Genomic DNA, 22,490 nt, shown 5'->3' with positions numbered 1-22,490 from the left:
GGGGCCTGAGGAGGTGGGGCTTGCATCTGTACCCGGCGGGGGCGGAGATAGCCGCGAACGCCGCGGGCGCCAAAAGGAGAAGGCGGAGCGGGAGGCAAAAAGCCTAGAGCACCCGGTCTTCCCTAGAGGTCTCCCATCCAAGTTCTAACCAGGCCCGACCCTGCTTAGCTTCCGCGATCGCGGCGAGATCGGGCCCTTCTAGGCCGGTGGGGCAGTAGATGCCGGCGGGGTCGCGGGCTGCCTCTTGAGGCGCAGCTTATCAGGCGCTTGGGCCTTACCGTCAGCCCAGCGGCCCGCCCGTCCCGGCAGGGCCCCGCCGCCTGCCTAGGCCGGGGAACGGAGGTCTCGGGCACCTGGGGGTGGCGGAGGTGTTGGCGACCACCCAGCCCAGGGCGGGCGGGACCCAGCAAACTTTTCGGCGCTTGGCGCCCCGCCCCAGATCCCGCAGGCCGCTCACGGGGAAGTGGCCCAGGAGGCTTCCGGGCCCGGGGACCGCGGTCCCTTGGGCATCCCACCTGCCCGCCCACACTGCGCTAGGCGCAGCTCAGACGCATACCGGACCGGCCCTCCTGACCGACAGAAGCTGGCCCGAAGCCACTGCGAGCCAACATTGAGTTGGCACGGCCCCTAAGACCCAGCCACGCCACCTTCGCCCCCATGTCACCGTCCGAGCTCAGGACCCCGCCCCAGGTGGCCGGCAGGCCCAGGGAAGCGGCCTGGGCCCTCGACCCTGCTCCCGCGCCCGGCCATAATGAAACGGCGGAGGGGCGGCTTTTTCCGTATGGAGCTGTGGAGAGCCAGCCCAGCAGACAGGTGGCGGCGCCGGGGCCGGGCTCCAGTGGGGGCGGCCAGGTGCAGGTCGAGGGGCTCGCGGGCCGCACGGACGGCCCCCGGGTCCGCGGCCACGTCTGGTTTCCGTCAGGCGGAAGCGTCTGGTGTGTCTCCGCCTTCCAGGGCCGCCTTCTGGCCGCCTGGCCGCTCAGGCAGGCAGGGAGCGCCCCATCAGACGCTTGCTGTGGTGGGGGGGGCCTGAGGAGGTGGGGCTTGCATCTGTACCCGGCGGGGGCGGAGATAGCCGCGAACGCCGCGGGCGCCAAAAGGAGAAGGCGGAGCGGGAGGCAAAAAGCCTAGAGCACCCGGTCTTCCCTAGAGGTCTCCCATCCAAGTTCTAACCAGGCCCGACCCTGCTTAGCTTCCGCGATCGCGGCGAGATCGGGCCCTTCTAGGCTGGTTTGGCAGTAGATGCCGGCGGGGTCGCGGGCTGCCTCTTGAGGCGCAGCTTAGCGGGCGCTTGGGCCTTACCGCCAGCCCAGCGGCCCGCCCGTCCCGGCAGGGCCCCGCCGCCCGCCTAGGCCGGGGAACGGAGGTAGCAGCAGCAGTAGAAGTAGCAGCAGTAGTGGTAATAGAAGTAGTATTTGCCATGCACTGGGCTAGTAGTAATAGTAGTGGTAGTAGCAGCAGGAGAAGTGGCTGCAGCAGCAGGAGTAGTAGCACCATATATTCCCTGCAGAGGGCCAGTAGTAGTAGTAGCAGTAGCAGCAATTGAAGTAGTAGTAGTAGATTTGCCATGCAGTGGACTGCTAGTAGTAGCAGTAGTAGTAGAGTTAGCATCAGCAATAGAAGTGGCATCAGCAGCAGTAATAGTACCAGCAGATTTGTCCTGCAGTGGGCCAGTAGTGATAATAGAAGTAGCAGCCATAGCAGTAGTAGTAGTAGATTTGCCATACACAGGGCTAGTAGTATTGATACTAGTAGTAGAAGTAGTAGCAGCATCAGGAGTAGTAGTAGTAGTATTTTCAATGCACTGGACTACTAGTAGTAGCAGTAGTAGTAGCATTTGTACAAGCAGCAGCAGTAGTAGTAATAGTAGTAGTATTTGCCATGCATTGGGCTAGTAGTAGTAGTAAGAGTGGTAGCAATAGCAGTAGAAGTGGCAGCAGCAGGAGCAATTGGAGCAGCATATTTGACTTGCAGTGGGCCAGGAATAGTAGTAGAAGTAGCAGGAACAGCAATAATAGTAGTATATTTGCCATGCACTGGGCTAGTAGTATTGATAGTTGTAGTAGCGGAAGTAGCAGCAGCAGCACTAGTAGTAATAGTAGTAGTATTTGCCATATACTAGATTACTAGCATTAGCAGTAGTAGTAACATTACTATTAGCAGCAGTAGCTGTTGTAGTAATAGTAGTAGAATTTGCCATGCACTGGACTACTAGTAGTAGCAGTAGTAGTAGCAATAGTAGAAGCAGCAGCAGTAGTAGTAGTGTTAATATTTGCCATGCACTGGGCTATTAGTAGTAGTAGTATCAGCAGCACCTGTACAAGTAGCAGCAGCAGCAGTAGTAGCAGCAGTAGTAGTAATGGCAGCAGTGGTGGTAATAGTAGTAGTATTTGCCATGCACTGGCCTAGTAGTAGTAGTAGTAGTAGTAGTGGTAGAAACAGCAGTAGAAGTGGCATCAGCAGCAGTAATAGTGGCAGCATATTTGACCTGCAGAGGGCCAGAAATAGAAGTAGAAGAATCAGCAAGAGCAATAGTAGTAGCCGGCCCACGCTGCGTTAGGCGAAGCCCAACCGCAGACCGGGCCGGCCCTCCTGCCCGACAGCAGGTGGCCCGAAGCCAGTGGGAGCCAGCATTGTGTTGGTAAAGCCCCTTAGGCCCAGCAACGCCACCCTTGCCCCCACGCCACCGTCCGAGCTCAGGACCCCGCCCCAGGTGGCCGGCAGGCCCGGGGAAGCGGCCTGGGCCCTCGACAACGCTCCCGCGCCCGGCCATGGTGAAACGGCGGAGGGGCGGCTTTTTCCGTATGGAGCTGTGGAGAGCCAGCCCGGCAGACAGGTGGCGGCGCCGGGGCCGGGCTCCAGTGGGGGCGGCCAGGTGCAGGTCGAGGGGCTCGCGGGCCGCACGGACGGCCCCCGGGTCCGCGGCCACGTCTGGTTTCCGTCAGGCGGAAGCGTCTGGTGTGTCTCCGCCTTCCAGGGCCGCCTTCTGGCCGCCTGGCAGCTCAGGCAGGCAGGGAGCGCCCCATCAGAAGCTTGCTGTGGTGGGAGGGGCCTGAGGAGGTGGGGCTTGCATCTGTACCCGGCGGGGGCGGAGATAGCCGCGAACGCCGCGGGCGCCAAAAGGAGAAGGCGGAGCGGGAGGCAAAAAGCCTAGAGCACCCGGTCTTCCCTAGAGGTCTCCCATCCAAGTTCTAACCAGGCCCGACCCTGCTTAGCTTCCGCGATCGCGGCGAGATCGGGCCCTTCTAGGCTGGTTTGGCAGTAGATGCCGGCGGGGTCGCGGGCTGCCTCTTGAGGCGCAGCTTAGCGGGCGCTTGGGCCTTACCGCCAGCCCAGCGGCCCGCCTGTCCCGGCAGGGCCCCGCCGCCCGCCTAGGCCGGGGAACGGAGGTAGCAGCAGCAGTAGAAGTAGCAGCAGTAGTGGTAATAGAAGTAGTATTTGCCATGCACTGGGCTAGTAGTAATAGTAGTGGTAGTAGCAGCAGGAGAAGTGGCTGCAGCAGCAGGAGTAGTAGCACCATATAGTCCCTGCAGAGGGCCAGTAGTAGTAGTAGCAGTAGCAGCAATTGAAGTAGTAGTAGTAGATTTGCCATGCAGTGGACTGCTAGTAGTAGCAGTAGTAGTAGAGTTAGCATCAGCAATAGAAGTGGCATCAGCAGCAGTAATAGTACCAGCAGATTTGTCCTGCAGTGGGCCAGTAGTGATAATAGAAGTAGCAGCCATAGCAGTAGTAGTAGTAGATTTGCCATACACAGGGCTAGTAGTATTGATACTAGTAGTAGAAGTAGTAGCAGCATCAGGAGTAGTAGTAGTAGTATTTTCAATGCACTGGACTACTAGTAGTAGCAGTAGTAGTAGCATTTGTACAAGCAGCAGCAGTAGTAGTAATAGTAGTAGTATTTGCCATGCATTGGGCTAGTAGTAGTAGTAAGAGTGGTAGCAATAGCAGTAGAAGTGGCAGCAGCAGGAGCAATTGGAGCAGCATATTTGACTTGCAGTGGGCCAGGAATAGTAGTAGAAGTAGCAGGAACAGCAATAATAGTAGTATATTTGCCATGCACTGGGCTAGTAGTATTGATAGTTGTAGTAGCGGAAGTAGCAGCAGCAGCACTAGTAGTAATAGTAGTAGTATTTGCCATATACTAGATTACTAGCATTAGCAGTAGTAGTAACATTACTATTAGCAGCAGTAGCTGTTGTAGTAATAGTAGTAGAATTTGCCATGCACTGGACTACTAGTAGTAGCAGTAGTAGTAGCAATAGTAGAAGCAGCAGCAGTAGTAGTAGTGTTAATATTTGCCATGCACTGGGCTATTAGTAGTAGTAGTATCAGCAGCACCTGTACAAGTAGCAGCAGCAGTAGTAGTAGCAGCAGTAGTAGTAATGGCAGCAGTGGTGGTAATAGTAGTAGTATTTGCCATGCACTGGCCTAGTAGTAGTAGTAGTAGTAGTAGTGGTAGAAACAGCAGTAGAAGTGGCATCAGCAGCAGTAATAGTGGCAGCATATTTGACCTGCAGAGGGCCAGAAATAGAAGTAGAAGAATCAGCAAGAGCAATAGTAGTAGCCGGCCCACGCTGCGTTAGGCAAAGCCCAACCGCAGACCGGGCCGGCCCTCCTGCCCGACAGCAGGTGGCCCGAAGCCAGTGGGAGCCAGCATTGTGTTGGTAAAGCCCCTTAGGCCCAGCAACGCCACCCTTGCCCCCACGCCACCGTCCGAGCTCAGGACCCCGCCCCAGGTGGCCGGCAGGCCCGGGGAAGCGGCCTGGGCCCTCGACAACGCTCCCGCGCCCGGCCATGGTGAAACGGCGGAGGGGCGGCTTTTTCCGTATGGAGCTGTGGAGAGCCAGCCCGGCAGACAGGTGGCGGCGCCGGGGCTGGGCTCCAGTGGGGGCGGCCAGGTGCAGGTCGAGGGGCTCGCGGGCCGCACGGACGGCCCCCGGGTCCGCGGCCACGTCTGGTTTCCGTCAGGCGGAAGCGTCTGGTGTGTCTCCGCCTTCCAGGGCCGCCTTCTGGCCGCCTGGCAGCTCAGGCAGGCAGGGAGCGCCCCATCAGAAGCTTGCTGTGGTGGGAGGGGCCTGAGGAGGTGGGGCTTGCATCTGTACCCGGCGGGGGCGGAGATAGCCGCGAACGCCGCGGGCGCCAAAAGGAGAAGGCGGAGCGGGAGGCAAAAAGCCTAGAGCACCCGGTCTTCCCTAGAGGTCTCCCATCCAAGTTCTAACCAGGCCCGACCCTGCTTAGCTTCCGCGATCGCGGCGAGATCGGGCCCTTCTAGGCTGGTGGGGCAGTAGATGCTGGCGGCGTCGCGGGCTGCCTCTTGAGGCGCAGCTTATCAGGCGCTTGGGCCTTACCGTCAGCCCAGCGGCCCGCCCGTCCCGGCAGGGCCCCGCCGCCTGCCTAGGCCGGGGAACGGAGGTCTCGGGCACCTGGGGGTGGCGGAGGTGTTGGCGACCACCCAGCCCAGGGCGGGCGCGACCCAGCAAACTTTTCGGCGCTTGACGCCCCGCCCCAGATCCCGCAGGCCGCTCACGGGGAAGTGGCCCAGGAGGCTTCCGGGCCCGGGGACCGCGGTCCCTTGGGCATCCCACCTGCCCGCCCACGCTGCGCTAGGCGCAGCTCAGACGCATACCGGACCGGCCCTCCTGACCGACAGAAGCTGGCCCGAAGCCACTGCGAGCCACCATTGAGTTGGCACGGCCCCTAAGACACAGCCACGCCACCTTCGCCCCCATGTCACCGTCCGAGCTCAGGACCCCGCCCCAGGTGGCCGGCAGGCCCAGGGAAGCGGCCTGGGCCCTCGACCCCGCTCCCGCGCCCGGCCATAATGAAACGGCGGAGGGGCGGCTTTTTCCGTATGGAGCTGTGGAGAGCCAGCCCGGCAGACAGGTGGCGGCGCCAGGGCTGGGCTCCAGTGGGGGCGGCCAGGTGCAGGTCGAGGGGCTCGCGGGCCGCACGGACGGCCCCCGGGTCCGCGGCCACGTCTGGTTTCCGTCAGGCGGAAGCGTCTGGTGTGTCTCCGCCTTCCAGGGCCGCCTTCTGGCCGCCTGGCCGCTCAGGCAGGCAGGGAGCGCCCCATCAGACGCTTGCTGTGGTGGGGGGGGCCTGAGGAGGTGGGGCTTGCATCTGTACCCGGCGGGGGCGGAGATAGCCGCGAACGCCGCGGGCGCCAAAAGGAGAAGGCGGAGCGGGAGGCAAAAAGCCTAGAGCACCCGGTCTTCCCTAGAGGTCTCCCATCCAAGTTCTAACCAGGCCCGACCCTGCTTAGCTTCCGCGATCGCGGCGAGATCGGGCCCTTCTAGGCTGCTTTGGCAGTAGATGCCGGCGGGGTCGCGGGCTGCCTCTTGAGGCGCAGCTTAGCGGGCGCTTGGGCCTTACCGCCAGCCCAGCGGCCCGCCCGTCCCGGCAGGGCCCCGCCGCCCGCCTAGGCCGGGGAACGGAGGTAGCAGCAGCAGTAGAAGTAGCAGCAGTAGTGGTAATAGAAGTAGTATTTGCCATGCACTGGGCTAGTAGTAATAGTAGTGGTAGTAGCAGCAGGAGAAGTGGCTGCAGCAGCAGGAGTAGTAGCACCATATAGTCCCTGCAGAGGGCCAGTAGTAGTAGTAGCAGTAGCAGCAATTGAAGTAGTAGTAGTAGATTTGCCATGCAGTGGACTGCTAGTAGTAGCAGTAGTAGTAGAGTTAGCATCAGCAATAGAAGTGGCATCAGCAGCAGTAATAGTACCAGCAGATTTGTCCTGCAGTGGGCCAGTAGTGATAATAGAAGTAGCAGCCATAGCAGTAGTAGTAGTAGATTTGCCATACACAGGGCTAGTAGTATTGATACTAGTAGTAGAAGTAGTAGCAGCATCAGGAGTAGTAGTAGTAGTATTTTCAATGCACTGGACTACTAGTAGTAGCAGTAGTAGTAGCATTTGTACAAGCAGCAGCAGTAGTAGTAATAGTAGTAGTATTTGCCATGCATTGGGCTAGTAGTAGTAGTAAGAGTGGTAGCAATAGCAGTAGAAGTGGCAGCAGCAGGAGCAATTGGAGCAGCATATTTGACTTGCAGTGGGCCAGGAATAGTAGTAGAAGTAGCAGGAACAGCAATAATAGTAGTATATTTGCCATGCACTGGGCTAGTAGTATTGATAGTTGTAGTAGCGGAAGTAGCAGCAGCAGCACTAGTAGTAATAGTAGTAGTATTTGCCATATACTAGATTACTAGCATTAGCAGTAGTAGTAACATTACTATTAGCAGCAGTAGCTGTTGTAGTAATAGTAGTAGAATTTGCCATGCACTGGACTACTAGTAGTAGCAGTAGTAGTAGCAATAGTAGAAGCAGCAGCAGTAGTAGTAGTGTTAATATTTGCCATGCACTGGGCTATTAGTAGTAGTAGTATCAGCAGCACCTGTACAAGTAGCAGCAGCAGCAGTAGTAGCAGCAGTAGTAGTAATGGCAGCAGTGGTGGTAATAGTAGTAGTATTTGCCATGCACTGGCCTAGTAGTAGTAGTAGTAGTAGTGGTAGAAACAGCAGTAGAAGTGGCATCAGCAGCAGTAATAGTGGCAGCATATTTGACCTGCAGAGGGCCAGAAATAGAAGTAGAAGAATCAGCAAGAGCAATAGTAGTAGCCGGCCCACGCTGCGTTAGGCGAAGCCCAACCGCAGACCGGGCCGGCCCTCCTGCCCGACAGCAGGTGGCCCGAAGCCAGTGGGAGCCAGCATTGTGTTGGTAAAGCCCCTTAGGCCCAGCAACGCCACCCTTGCCCCCACGCCACCGTCCGAGCTCAGGACCCCGCCCCAGGTGGCCGGCAGGCCCGGGGAAGCGGCCTGGGCCCTCGACAACGCTCCCGCGCCCGGCCATGGTGAAACGGCGGAGGGGCGGCTTTTTCCGTATGGAGCTGTGGAGAGCCAGCCCGGCAGACAGGTGGCGGCGCCGGGGCCGGGCTCCAGTGGGGGCGGCCAGGTGCAGGTCGAGGGGCTCGCGGGCCGCACGGACGGCCCCCGGGTCCGCGGCCACGTCTGGTTTCCGTCAGGCGGAAGCGTCTGGTGTGTCTCCGCCTTCCAGGGCCGCCTTCTGGCCGCCTGGCAGCTCAGGCAGGCAGGGAGCGCCCCATCAGAAGCTTGCTGTGGTGGGAGGGGCCTGAGGAGGTGGGGCTTGCATCTGTACCCGGCGGGGGCGGAGATAGCCGCGAACGCCGCGGGCGCCAAAAGGAGAAGGCGGAGCGGGAGGCAAAAAGCCTAGAGCACCCGGTCTTCCCTAGAGGTCTCCCATCCAAGTTCTAACCAGGCCCGACCCTGCTTAGCTTCCGCGATCGCGGCGAGATCGGGCCCTTCTAGGCCGGTGGGGCAGTAGATGCCGGCGGGGTCGCGGGCTGCCTCTTGAGGCGCAGCTTATCAGGCGCTTGGGCCTTACCGTCAGCCCAGCGGCCCGCCCGTCCCGGCAGGGCCCCGCCGCCTGCCTAGGCCGGGGAACGGAGGTCTCGGGCACCTGGGGGTGGCGGAGGTGTTGGCGACCACCCAGCCCAGGGCGGGCGGGACCCAGCAAACTTTTCGGCGCTTGGCGCCCCGCCCCAGATCCCGCAGGCCGCTCACGGGGAAGTGGCCCAGGAGGCTTCCGGGCCCGGGGACCGCGGTCCCTTGGGCATCCCACCTGCCCGCCCACACTGCGCTAGGCGCAGCTCAGACGCATACCGGACCGGCCCTCCTGACCGACAGAAGCTGGCCCGAAGCCACTGCGAGCCAACATTGAGTTGGCACGGCCCCTAAGACCCAGCCACGCCACCTTCGCCCCCATGTCACCGTCCGAGCTCAGGACCCCGCCCCAGGTGGCCGGCAGGCCCAGGGAAGCGGCCTGGGCCCTCGACCCTGCTCCCGCGCCCGGCCATAATGAAACGGCGGAGGGGCGGCTTTTTCCGTATGGAGCTGTGGAGAGCCAGCCCGGCAGACAGGTGGCGGCGCCGGGGCCGGGCTCCAGTGGGGGCGGCCAGGTGCAGGTCGAGGGGCTCGCGGGCCGCACGGACGGCCCCCGGGTCCGCGGCCACGTCTGGTTTCCGTCAGGCGGAAGCGTCTGGTGTGTCTCCGCCTTCCAGGGCCGCCTTCTGGCCGCCTGGCCGCTCAGGCAGGCAGGGAGCGCCCCATCAGACGCTTGCTGTGGTGGGGGGGGCCTGAGGAGGTGGGGCTTGCATCTGTACCCGGCGGGGGCGGAGATAGCCGCGAACGCCGCGGGCGCCAAAAGGAGAAGGCGGAGCGGGAGGCAAAAAGCCTAGAGCACCCGGTCTTCCCTAGAGGTCTCCCATCCAAGTTCTAACCAGGCCCGACCCTGCTTAGCTTCCGCGATCGCGGCGAGATCGGGCCCTTCTAGGCTGGTTTGGCAGTAGATGCCGGCGGGGTCGCGGGCTGCCTCTTGAGGCGCAGCTTAGCGGGCGCTTGGGCCTTACCGCCAGCCCAGCGGCCCGCCCGTCCCGGCAGGGCCCCGCCGCCCGCCTAGGCCGGGGAACGGAGGTAGCAGCAGCAGTAGAAGTAGCAGCAGTAGTGGTAATAGAAGTAGTATTTGCCATGCACTGGGCTAGTAGTAATAGTAGTGGTAGTAGCAGCAGGAGAAGTGGCTGCAGCAGCAGGAGTAGTAGCACCATATATTCCCTGCAGAGGGCCAGTAGTAGTAGTAGCAGTAGCAGCAATTGAAGTAGTAGTAGTAGATTTGCCATGCAGTGGACTGCTAGTAGTAGCAGTAGTAGTAGAGTTAGCATCAGCAATAGAAGTGGCATCAGCAGCAGTAATAGTACCAGCAGATTTGTCCTGCAGTGGGCCAGTAGTGATAATAGAAGTAGCAGCCATAGCAGTAGTAGTAGTAGATTTGCCATACACAGGGCTAGTAGTATTGATACTAGTAGTAGAAGTAGTAGCAGCATCAGGAGTAGTAGTAGTAGTATTTTCAATGCACTGGACTACTAGTAGTAGCAGTAGTAGTAGCATTTGTACAAGCAGCAGCAGTAGTAGTAATAGTAGTAGTATTTGCCATGCATTGGGCTAGTAGTAGTAGTAAGAGTGGTAGCAATAGCAGTAGAAGTGGCAGCAGCAGGAGCAATTGGAGCAGCATATTTGACTTGCAGTGGGCCAGGAATAGTAGTAGAAGTAGCAGGAACAGCAATAATAGTAGTATATTTGCCATGCACTGGGCTAGTAGTATTGATAGTTGTAGTAGCGGAAGTAGCAGCAGCAGCACTAGTAGTAATAGTAGTAGTATTTGCCATATACTAGATTACTAGCATTAGCAGTAGTAGTAACATTACTATTAGCAGCAGTAGCTGTTGTAGTAATAGTAGTAGAATTTGCCATGCACTGGACTACTAGTAGTAGCAGTAGTAGTAGCAATAGTAGAAGCAGCAGCAGTAGTAGTAGTGTTAATATTTGCCATGCACTGGGCTATTAGTAGTAGTAGTATCAGCAGCACCTGTACAAGTAGCAGCAGCAGCAGTAGTAGCAGCAGTAGTAGTAATGGCAGCAGTGGTGGTAATAGTAGTAGTATTTGCCATGCACTGGCCTAGTAGTAGTAGTAGTAGTAGTAGTAGTGGTAGAAACAGCAGTAGAAGTGGCATCAGCAGCAGTAATAGTGGCAGCATATTTGACCTGCAGAGGGCCAGAAATAGAAGTAGAAGAATCAGCAAGAGCAATAGTAGTAGCCGGCCCACGCTGCGTTAGGCGAAGCCCAACCGCAGACCGGGCCGGCCCTCCTGCCCGACAGCAGGTGGCCCGAAGCCAGTGGGAGCCAGCATTGTGTTGGTAAAGCCCCTTAGGCCCAGCAACGCCACCCTTGCCCCCACGCCACCGTCCGAGCTCAGGACCCCGCCCCAGGTGGCCGGCAGGCCCGGGGAAGCGGCCTGGGCCCTCGACAACGCTCCCGCGCCCGGCCATGGTGAAACGGCGGAGGGGCGGCTTTTTCCGTATGGAGCTGTGGAGAGCCAGCCCGGCAGACAGGTGGCGGCGCCGGGGCCGGGCTCCAGTGGGGGCGGCCAGGTGCAGGTCGAGGGGCTCGCGGGCCGCACGGACGGCCCCCGGGTCCGCGGCCACGTCTGGTTTCCGTCAGGCGGAAGCGTCTGGTGTGTCTCCGCCTTCCAGGGCCGCCTTCTGGCCGCCTGGCAGCTCAGGCAGGCAGGGAGCGCCCCATCAGAAGCTTGCTGTGGTGGGAGGGGCCTGAGGAGGTGGGGCTTGCATCTGTACCCGGCGGGGGCGGAGATAGCCGCGAACGCCGCGGGCGCCATAAGGAGAAGGCGGAGCGGGAGGCAAAAAGCCTAGAGCACCCGGTCTTCCCTAGAGGTCTCCCATCCAAGTTCTAACCAGGCCCGACCCTGCTTAGCTTCCGCGATCGCGGCGAGATCGGGCCCTTCTAGGCTGGTGGGGCAGTAGATGCTGGCGGCGTCGCGGGCTGCCTCTTGAGGCGCAGCTTATCAGGCGCTTGGGCCTTACCGTCAGCCCAGCGGCCCGCCCGTCCCGGCAGGGCCCCGCCGCCTGCCTAGGCCGGGGAACGGAGGTCTCGGGCACCTGGGGGTGGCGGAGGTGTTGGCGACCACCCAGCCCAGGGCGGGCGCGACCCAGCAAACTTTTCGGCGCTTGACGCCCCGCCCCAGATCCCGCAGGCCGCTCACGGGGAAGTGGCCCAGGAGGCTTCCGGGCCCGGGGACCGCGGTCCCTTGGGCATCCCACCTGCCCGCCCACGCTGCGCTAGGCACAGCTCAGACGCATACCGGACCGGCCCTCCTGACCGACAGAAGCTGGCCCGAAGCCACTGCGAGCCACCATTGAGTTGGCACGGCCCCTAAGACACAGCCACGCCACCTTCGCCCCCATGTCACCGTCCGAGCTCAGGACCCCGCCCCAGGTGGCCGGCAGGCCCAGGGAAGCGGCCTGGGCCCTCGACCCCGCTCCCGCGCCCGGCCATAATGAAACGGCGGAGGGGCGGCTTTTTCCGTATGGAGCTGTGGAGAGCCAGCCCGGCAGACAGGTGGCGGCGCCAGGGCTGGGCTCCAGTGGGGGCGGCCAGGTGCAGGTCGAGGGGCTCGCGGGCCGCACGGACGGCCCCCGGGTCCGCGGCCACGTCTGGTTTCCGTCAGGCGGAAGCGTCTGGTGTGTCTCCGCCTTCCAGGGCCGCCTTCTGGCCGCCTGGCCGCTCAGGCAGGCAGGGAGCGCCCCATCAGACGCTTGCTGTGGTGGGGTGGGCCTGAGGAGGTGGGGCTTGCATCTGTACCCGGCGGGGGCGGAGATAGCCGCGAACGCCGCGGGCGCCAAAAGGAGAAGGCGGAGCGGGAGGCAAAAAGCCTAGAGCACCCGGTCTTCCCTAGAGGTCTCCCATCCAAGTTCTAACCAGGCCCGACCCTGCTTAGCTTCCGCGATCGCGGCGAGATCGGGCCCTTCTAGGCTGCTTTGGCAGTAGATGCCGGTGGGGTCGCGGGCTGCCTCTTGAGGCGCAGCTTAGCGGGCGCTTGGGCCTTACCGCCAGCCCAGCGGCCCGCCCGTCCCGGCAGGGCCCCGCCGCCCGCCTAGGCCGGGGAACGGAGGTAGCAGCAGCAGTAGAAGTAGCAGCAGTAGTGGTAATAGAAGTAGTATTTGCCATGCACTGGGCTAGTAGTAATAGTAGTGGTAGTAGCAGCAGGAGAAGTGGCTGCAGCAGCAGGAGTAGTAGCACCATATAGTCCCTGCAGAGGGCCAGTAGTAGTAGTAGCAGTAGCAGCAATTGAAGTAGTAGTAGTAGATTTGCCATGCAGTGGACTGCTAGTAGTAGCAGTAGTAGTAGAGTTAGCATCAGCAATAGAAGTGGCATCAGCAGCAGTAATAGTACCAGCAGATTTGTCCTGCAGTGGGCCAGTAGTGATAATAGAAGTAGCAGCCATAGCAGTAGTAGTAGTAGATTTGCCATACACAGGGCTAGTAGTATTGATACTAGTAGTAGAAGTAGTAGCAGCATCAGGAGTAGTAGTAGTAGTATTTTCAATGCACTGGACTACTAGTAGTAGCAGTAGTAGTAGCATTTGTACAAGCAGCAGCAGTAGTAGTAATAGTAGTAGTATTTGCCATGCATTGGGCTAGTAGTAGTAGTAAGAGTGGTAGCAATAGCAGTAGAAGTGGCAGCAGCAGGAGCAATTGGAGCAGCATATTTGACTTGCAGTGGGCCAGGAATAGTAGTAGAAGTAGCAGGAACAGCAATAATAGTAGTATATTTGCCATGCACTGGGCTAGTAGTATTGATAGTTGTAGTAGCGGAAGTAGCAGCAGCAGCACTAGTAGTAATAGTAGTAGTATTTGCCATATACTAGATTACTAGCATTAGCAGTAGTAGTAACATTACTATTAGCAGCAGTAGCTGTTGTAGTAATAGTAGTAGAATTTGCCATGCACTGGACTACTAGTAGTAGCAGTAGTAGTAGCAATAGTAGAAGCAGCAGCAGTAGTAGTAGTGTTAATATTTGCCATGCACTGGGCTATTAGTAGTAGTAGTATCAGCAGCACCTGTACAAGTAGCAGCAGCAGTAGTAGTAGCAGCAGTAGTAGTAATGGCAGCAGTGGTGGTAATAGTAGTAGTATTTGCCATGCACTGGCCTAGTAGTAGTAGTAGTAGTAGTAGTGGTAGAAACAGCAGTAGAAGTGGCATCAGCAGCAGTAATAGTGGCAGCATATTTGACCTGCAGAGGGCCAGAAATAGAAGTAGAAGAATCAGCAAGAGCAATAGTAGTAGCCGGCCCACGCTGCGTTAGGCAAAGCCCAACCGCAGACCGGGCCGGCCCTCCTGCCCGACAGCAGGTGGCCCGAAGCCAGTGGGAGCCAGCATTGTGTTGGTAAAGCCCCTTAGGCCCAGCAACGCCACCCTTGCCCCCACGCCACCGTCCGAGCTCAGGACCCCGCCCCAGGTGGCCGGCAGGCCCGGGGAAGCGGCCTGGGCCCTCGACAACGCTCCCGCGCCCGGCCATGGTGAAACGGCGGAGGGGCGGCTTTTTCCGTATGGAGCTGTGGAGAGCCAGCCCGGCAGACAGGTGGCGGCGCCGGGGCTGGGCTCCAGTGGGGGCGGCCAGGTGCAGGTCGAGGGGCTCGCGGGCCGCACGGACGGCCCCCGGGTCCGCGGCCACGTCTGGTTTCCGTCAGGCGGAAGCGTCTGGTGTGTCTCCGCCTTCCAGGGCCGCCTTCTGGCCGCCTGGCAGCTCAGGCAGGCAGGGAGCGCCCCATCAGAAGCTTGCTGTGGTGGGAGGGGCCTGAGGAGGTGGGGCTTGCATCTGTACCCGGCGGGGGCGGAGATAGCCGCGAACGCCGCGGGCGCCAAAAGGAGAAGGCGGAGCGGGAGGCAAAAAGCCTAGAGCACCCGGTCTTCCCTAGAGGTCTCCCATCCAAGTTCTAACCAGGCCCGACCCTGCTTAGCTTCCGCGATCGCGGCGAGATCGGGCCCTTCTAGGCTGGTGGGGCAGTAGATGCTGGCGGCGTCGCGGGCTGCCTCTTGAGGCGCAGCTTATCAGGCGCTTGGGCCTTACCGTCAGCCCAGCGGCCCGCCCGTCCCGGCAGGGCCCCGCCGCCTGCCTAGGCCGGGGAACGGAGGTCTCGGGCACCTGGGGGTGGCGGAGGTGTTGGCGACCACCCAGCCCAGGGCGGGCGCGACCCAGCAAACTTTTCGGCGCTTGACGCCCCGCCCCAGATCCCGCAGGCCGCTCACGGGGAAGTGGCCCAGGAGGCTTCCGGGCCCGGGGACCGCGGTCCCTTGGGCATCCCACCTGCCCGCCCACGCTGCGCTAGGCGCAGCTCAGACGCATACCGGACCGGCCCTCCTGACCGACAGAAGCTGGCCCGAAGCCACTGCGAGCCACCATTGAGTTGGCACGGCCCCTAAGACACAGCCACGCCACCTTCGCCCCCATGTCACCGTCCGAGCTCAGGACCCCGCCCCAGGTGGCCGGCAGGCCCAGGGAAGCGGCCTGGGCCCTCGACCCCGCTCCCGCGCCCGGCCATAATGAAACGGCGGAGGGGCGGCTTTTTCCGTATGGAGCTGTGGAGAGCCAGCCCGGCAGACAGGTGGCGGCGCCAGGGCTGGGCTCCAGTGGGGGCGGCCAGGTGCAGGTCGAGGGGCTCGCGGGCCGCACGGACGGCCCCCGGGTCCGCGGCCACGTCTGGTTTCCGTCAGGCGGAAGCGTCTGGTGTGTCTCCGCCTTCCAGGGCCGCCTTCTGGCCGCCTGGCCGCTCAGGCAGGCAGGGAGCGCCCCATCAGACGCTTGCTGTGGTGGGGGGGGCCTGAGGAGGTGGGGCTTGCATCTGTACCCGGCGGGGGCGGAGATAGCCGCGAACGCCGCGGGCGCCAAAAGGAGAAGGCGGAGCGGGAGGCAAAAAGCCTAGAGCACCCGGTCTTCCCTAGAGGTCTCCCATCCAAGTTCTAACCAGGCCCGACCCTGCTTAGCTTCCGCGATCGCGGCGAGATCAGGCCCTTCTAGGCTGCTTTGGCAGTAGATGCCGGTGGGGTCGCGGGCTGCCTCTTGAGGCGCAGCTTAGCGGGCGCTTGGGCCTTACCGCCAGCCCAGCGGCCCGCCCGTCCCGGCAGGGCCCCGCCGCCCGCCTAGGCCGGGGAACGGAGGTAGCAGCAGCAGTAGAAGTAGCAGCAGTAGTGGTAATAGAAGTAGTATTTGCCATGCACTGGGCTAGTAGTAATAGTAGTGGTAGTAGCAGCAGGAGAAGTGGCTGCAGCAGCAGGAGTAGTAGCACCATATAGTCCCTGCAGAGGGCCAGTAGTAGTAGTAGCAGTAGCAGCAATTGAAGTAGTAGTAGTAGATTTGCCATGCAGTGGACTGCTAGTAGTAGCAGTAGTAGTAGAGTTAGCATCAGCAATAGAAGTGGCATCAGCAGCAGTAATAGTACCAGCAGATTTGTCCTGCAGTGGGCCAGTAGTGATAATAGAAGTAGCAGCCATAGCAGTAGTAGTAGTAGATTTGCCATACACAGGGCTAGTAGTATTGATACTAGTAGTAGAAGTAGTAGCAGCATCAGGAGTAGTAGTAGTAGTATTTTCAATGCACTGGACTACTAGTAGTAGCAGTAGTAGTAGCATTTGTACAAGCAGCAGCAGTAGTAGTAATAGTAGTAGTATTTGCCATGCATTGGGCTAGTAGTAGTAGTAAGAGTGGTAGCAATAGCAGTAGAAGTGGCAGCAGCAGGAGCAATTGGAGCAGCATATTTGACTTGCAGTGGGCCAGGAATAGTAGTAGAAGTAGCAGGAACAGCAATAATAGTAGTATATTTGCCATGCACTGGGCTAGTAGTATTGATAGTTGTAGTAGCGGAAGTAGCAGCAGCAGCACTAGTAGTAATAGTAGTAGTATTTGCCATATACTAGATTACTAGCATTAGCAGTAGTAGTAACATTACTATTAGCAGCAGTAGCTGTTGTAGTAATAGTAGTAGAATTTGCCATGCACTGGACTACTAGTAGTAGCAGTAGTAGTAGCAATAGTAGAAGCAGCAGCAGTAGTAGTAGTGTTAATATTTGCCATGCACTGGGCTATTAGTAGTAGTAGTATCAGCAGCACCTGTACAAGTAGCAGCAGCAGTAGTAGTAGCAGCAGTAGTAGTAATGGCAGCAGTGGTGGTAATAGTAGTAGTATTTGCCATGCACTGGCCTAGTAGTAGTAGTAGTAGTAGTAGTGGTAGAAACAGCAGTAGAAGTGGCATCAGCAGCAGTAATAGTGGCAGCATATTTGACCTGCAGAGGGCCAGAAATAGAAGTAGAAGAATCAGCAAGAGCAATAGTAGTAGCCGGCCCACGCTGCGTTAGGCGAAGCCCAACCGCAGACCGGGCCGGCCCTCCTGCCCGACAGCAGGTGGCCCGAAGCCAGTGGGAGCCAGCATTGTGTTGGTAAAGCCCCTTAGGCCCAGCAACGCCACCCTTGCCCCCACGCCACCGTCCGAGCTCAGGACCCCGCCCCAGGTGGCCGGCAGGCCCGGGGAAGCGGCCTGGGCCCTCGACAACGCTCCCGCGCCCGGCCATGGTGAAACGGCGGAGGGGCGGCTTTTTCCGTATGGAGCTGTGGAGAGCCAGCCCGGCAGACAGGTGGCGGCGCCGGGGCTGGGCTCCAGTGGGGGCGGCCAGGTGCAGGTCGAGGGGCTCGCGGGCCGCACGGACGGCCCCCGGGTCCGCGGCCACGTCTGGTTTCCGTCAGGCGGAAGCGTCTGGTGTGTCTCCGCCTTCCAGGGCCGCCTTCTGGCCGCCTGGCAGCTCAGGCAGGCAGGGAGCGCCCCATCAGAAGCTTGCTGTGGTGGGAGGGGCCTGAGGAGGTGGGGCTTGCATCTGTACCCGGCAGGGGCGGAGATAGCCGCGAACGCCGCGGGCGCCAAAAGGAGAAGGCGGAGCGGGAGGCAAAAAGCCTAGAGCACCCGGTCTTCCCTAGAGGTCTCCCATCCAAGTTCTAACCAGGCCCGACCCTGCTTAGCTTCCGCGATCGCGGCGAGATCGGGCCCTTCTAGGCTGGTGGGGCAGTAGATGCTGGCGGCGTCGCGGGCTGCCTCTTGAGGCACAGCTTATCAGGCGCTTGGGCCTTACCGTCAGCCCAGCGGCCCGCCCGTCCCGGCAGGGCCCCGCCGCCTGCCTAGGCCGGGGAACGGAGGTCTCAGGCACCTGGGGGTGGCGGAGGTGTTGGCGACCACCCAGCCCAGGGCGGGCGCGACCCAGCAAACTTTTCGGCGCTTGACGCCCCGCCCCAGATCCCGCAGGCCGCTCACGGGGAAGTGGCCCAGGAGGCTTCCGGGCCCGGGGACCGCGGTCCCTTGGGCATCCCACCTGCCCGCCCACGCTGCGCTAGGCACAGCTCAGACGCATACCGGACCGGCCCTCCTGACCGACAGAAGCTGGCCCGAAGCCACTGCGAGCCACCATTGAGTTGGCACGGCCCCTAAGACACAGCCACGCCACCTTCGCCCCCATGTCACCGTCCGAGCTCAGGACCCCGCCCCAGGTGGCCGGCAGGTCCAGGGAAGCGGCCTGGGCCCTCGACCCCGCTCCCGCGCCCGGCCATAATGAAACGGCGGAGGGGCGGCTTTTTCCGTATGGAGCTGTGGAGAGCCAGCCCGGCAGACAGGTGGCGGCGCCAGGGCTGGGCTCCAGTGGGGGCGGCCAGGTGCAGGTCGAGGGGCTCGCGGGCCGCACGGACGGCCCCCGGGTCCGCGGCCACGTCTGGTTTCCGTCAGGCGGAAGCGTCTGGTGTGTCTCCGCCTTCCAGGGCCGCCTTCTGGCCGCCTGGCCGCTCAGGCAGGCAGGGAGCGCCCCATCAGACGCTTGCTGTGGTGGGGGGGGCCTGAGGAGGTGGGGCTTGCATCTGTACCCGGCGGGGGCGGAGATAGCCGCGAACGCCGCGGGCGCCAAAAGGAGAAGGCGGAGCGGGAGGCAAAAAGCCTAGAGCACCCGGTCTTCCCTAGAGGTCTCCCATCCAAGTTCTAACCAGGCCCGACCCTGCTTAGCTTCCGCGATCGCGGCGAGATCGGGCCCTTCTAGGCTGCTTTGGCAGTAGATGCCGGTGGGGTCGCGGGCTGCCTCTTGAGGCGCAGCTTAGCGGGCGCTTGGGCCTTACCGCCAGCCCAGCGGCCCGCCCGTCCCGGCAGGGCCCCGCCGCCCGCCTAGGCCGGGGAACTGAGGTAGCAGCAGCAGTAGAAGTAGCAGCAGTAGTGGTAATAGAAGTAGTATTTGCCATGCACTGGGCTAGTAGTAATAGTAGTGGTAGTAGCAGCAGGAGAAGTGGCTGCAGCAGCAGGAGTAGTAGCACCATATAGTCCCTGCAGAGGGCCAGTAGTAGTAGTAGCAGTAGCAGCAATTGAAGTAGTAGTAGTAGATTTGCCATGCAGTGGACTGCTAGTAGTAGCAGTAGTAGTAGAGTTAGCATCAGCAATAGAAGTGGCATCAGCAGCAGTAATAGTACCAGCAGATTTGTCCTGCAGTGGGCCAGTAGTGATAATAGAAGTAGCAGCCATAGCAGTAGTAGTAGTAGATTTGCCATACACAGGGCTAGTAGTATTGATACTAGTAGTAGAAGTAGTAGCAGCATCAGGAGTAGTAGTAGTAGTATTTTCAATGCACTGGACTACTAGTAGTAGCAGTAGTAGTAGCATTTGTACAAGCAGCAGCAGTAGTAGTAATAGTAGTAGTATTTGCCATGCATTGGGCTAGTAGTAGTAGTAAGAGTGGTAGCAATAGCAGTAGAAGTGGCAGCAGCAGGAGCAATTGGAGCAGCATATTTGACTTGCAGTGGGCCAGGAATAGTAGTAGAAGTAGCAGGAACAGCAATAATAGTAGTATATTTGCCATGCACTGGGCTAGTAGTATTGATAGTTGTAGTAGCGGAAGTAGCAGCAGCAGCACTAGTAGTAATAGTAGTAGTATTTGCCATATACTAGATTACTAGCATTAGCAGTAGTAGTAACATTACTATTAGCAGCAGTAGCTGTTGTAGTAATAGTAGTAGAATTTGCCATGCACTGGACTACTAGTAGTAGCAGTAGTAGTAGCAATAGTAGAAGCAGCAGCAGTAGTAGTAGTGTTAATATTTGCCATGCACTGGGCTATTAGTAGTAGTAGTATCAGCAGCACCTGTACAAGTAGCAGCAGCAGCAGTAGTAGCAGCAGTAGTAGTAATGGCAGCAGTGGTGGTAATAGTAGTAGTATTTGCCATGCACTGGCCTAGTAGTAGTAGTAGTAGTAGTAGTAGTGGTAGAAACAGCAGTAGAAGTGGCATCAGCAGCAGTAATAGTGGCAGCATATTTGACCTGCAGAGGGCCAGAAATAGAAGTAGAAGAATCAGCAAGAGCAATAGTAGTAGCCGGCCCACGCTGCGTTAGGCGAAGCCCAACCGCAGACCGGGCCGGCCCTCCTGCCCGACAGCAGGTGGCCCGAAGCCAGTGGGAGCCAGCATTGTGTTGGTAAAGCCCCTTAGGCCCAGCAACGCCACCCTTGCCCCCACGCCACCGTCCGAGCTCAGGACCCCGCCCCAGGTGGCCGGCAGGCCCGGGGAAGCGGCCTGGGCCCTCGACAACGCTCCCGCGCCCGGCCATGGTGAAACGGCGGAGGGGCGGCTTTTTCCGTATGGAGCTGTGGAGAGCCAGCCCGGCAGACAGGTGGCGGCGCCGGGGCTGGGCTCCAGTGGGGGCGGCCAGGTGCAGGTCGAGGGGCTCGCGGGCCGCACGGACGGCCCCCGGGTCCGCGGCCACGTCTGGTTTCCGTCAGGCGGAAGCGTCTGGTGTGTCTCCGCCTTCCAGGGCCGCCTTCTGGCCGCCTGGCAGCTCAGGCAGGCAGGGAGCGCCCCATCAGAAGCTTGCTGTGGTGGGAGGGGCCTGAGGAGGTGGGGCTTGCATCTGTACCCGGCGGGGGCGGAGATAGCCGCGAACGCCGCGGGCGCCAAAAGGAGAAGGCGGAGCGGGAGGCAAAAAGCCTAGAGCACCCGGTCTTCCCTAGAGGTCTCCCATCCAAGTTCTAACCAGGCCCGACCCTGCTTAGCTTCCGCGATCGCGGCGAGATCGGGCCCTTCTAGGCCGGTGGGGCAGTAGATGCCGGCGGGGTCGCGGGCTGCCTCTTGAGGCGCAGCTTATCAGGCGCTTGGGCCTTACCGTCAGCCCAGCGGCCCGCCCGTCCCGGCAGGGCCCCGCCGCCTGCCTAGGCCGGGGAACGGAGGTCTCGGGCACCTGGGGGTGGCGGAGGTGTTGGCGACCACCCAGCCCAGGGCGGGCGGGACCCAGCAAACTTTTCGGCGCTTGGCGCCCCGCCCCAGATCCCGCAGGCCGCTCACGGGGAAGTGGCCCAGGAGGCTTCCGGGCCCGGGGACCGCGGTCCCTTGGGCATCCCACCTGCCCGCCCACACTGCGCTAGGCGCAGCTCAGACGCATACCGGACCGGCCCTCCTGACCGACAGAAGCTGGCCCGAAGCCACTGCGAGCCAACATTGAGTTGGCACGGCCCCTAAGACCCAGCCACGCCACCTTCGCCCCCATGTCACCGTCCGAGCTCAGGACCCCGCCCCAGGTGGCCGGCAGGCCCAGGGAAGCGGCCTGGGCCCTCGACCCTGCTCCCGCGCCCGGCCATAATGAAACGGCGGAGGGGCGGCTTTTTCCGTATGGAGCTGTGGAGAGCCAGCCCGGCAGACAGGTGGCGGCGCCGGGGCCGGGCTCCAGTGGGGGCGGCCAGGTGCAGGTCGAGGGGCTCGCGGGCCGCACGGACGGCCCCCGGGTCCGCGGCCACGTCTGGTTTCCGTCAGGCGGAAGCGTCTGGTGTGTCTCCGCCTTCCAGGGCCGCCTTCTGGCCGCCTGGCCGCTCAGGCAGGCAGGGAGCGCCCCATCAGACGCTTGCTGTGGTGGGGGGGGCCTGAGGAGGTGGGGCTTGCATCTGTACCCGGCGGGGGCGGAGATAGCCGCGAACGCCGCGGGCGCCAAAAGGAGAAGGCGGAGCGGGAGGCAAAAAGCCTAGAGCACCCGGTCTTCCCTAGAGGTCTCCCATCCAAGTTCTAACCAGGCCCGACCCTGCTTAGCTTCCGCGATCGCGGCGAGATCGGGCCCTTCTAGGCTGGTTTGGCAGTAGATGCCGGCGGGGTCGCGGGCTGCCTCTTGAGGCGCAGCTTAGCGGGCGCTTGGGCCTTACCGCCAGCCCAGCGGCCCGCCCGTCCCGGCAGGGCCCCGCCGCCCGCCTAGGCCGGGGAACGGAGGTAGCAGCAGCAGTAGAAGTAGCAGCAGTAGTGGTAATAGAAGTAGTATTTGCCATGCACTGGGCTAGTAGTAATAGTAGTGGTAGTAGCAGCAGGAGAAGTGGCTGCAGCAGCAGGAGTAGTAGCACCATATATTCCCTGCAGAGGGCCAGTAGTAGTAGTAGCAGTAGCAGCAATTGAAGTAGTAGTAGTAGATTTGCCATGCAGTGGACTGCTAGTAGTAGCAGTAGTAGTAGAGTTAGCATCAGCAATAGAAGTGGCATCAGCAGCAGTAATAGTACCAGCAGATTTGTCCTGCAGTGGGCCAGTAGTGATAATAGAAGTAGCAGCCATAGCAGTAGTAGTAGTAGATTTGCCATACACAGGGCTAGTAGTATTGATACTAGTAGTAGAAGTAGTAGCAGCATCAGGAGTAGTAGTAGTAGTATTTTCAATGCACTGGACTACTAGTAGTAGCAGTAGTAGTAGCATTTGTACAAGCAGCAGCAGTAGTAGTAATAGTAGTAGTATTTGCCATGCATTGGGCTAGTAGTAGTAGTAAGAGTGGTAGCAATAGCAGTAGAAGTGGCAGCAGCAGGAGCAATTGGAGCAGCATATTTGACTTGCAGTGGGCCAGGAATAGTAGTAGAAGTAGCAGGAACAGCAATAATAGTAGTATATTTGCCATGCACTGGGCTAGTAGTATTGATAGTTGTAGTAGCGGAAGTAGCAGCAGCAGCACTAGTAGTAATAGTAGTAGTATTTGCCATATACTAGATTACTAGCATTAGCAGTAGTAGTAACATTACTATTAGCAGCAGTAGCTGTTGTAGTAAT

This window comes from Delphinus delphis, chromosome 9 (assembly GCF_949987515.2).
Source record: "Delphinus delphis chromosome 9, mDelDel1.2, whole genome shotgun sequence".
Lineage (NCBI taxonomy): Eukaryota > Metazoa > Chordata > Mammalia > Artiodactyla > Delphinidae > Delphinus > Delphinus delphis.
This window is presented reverse-complemented; position numbering follows the sequence as displayed.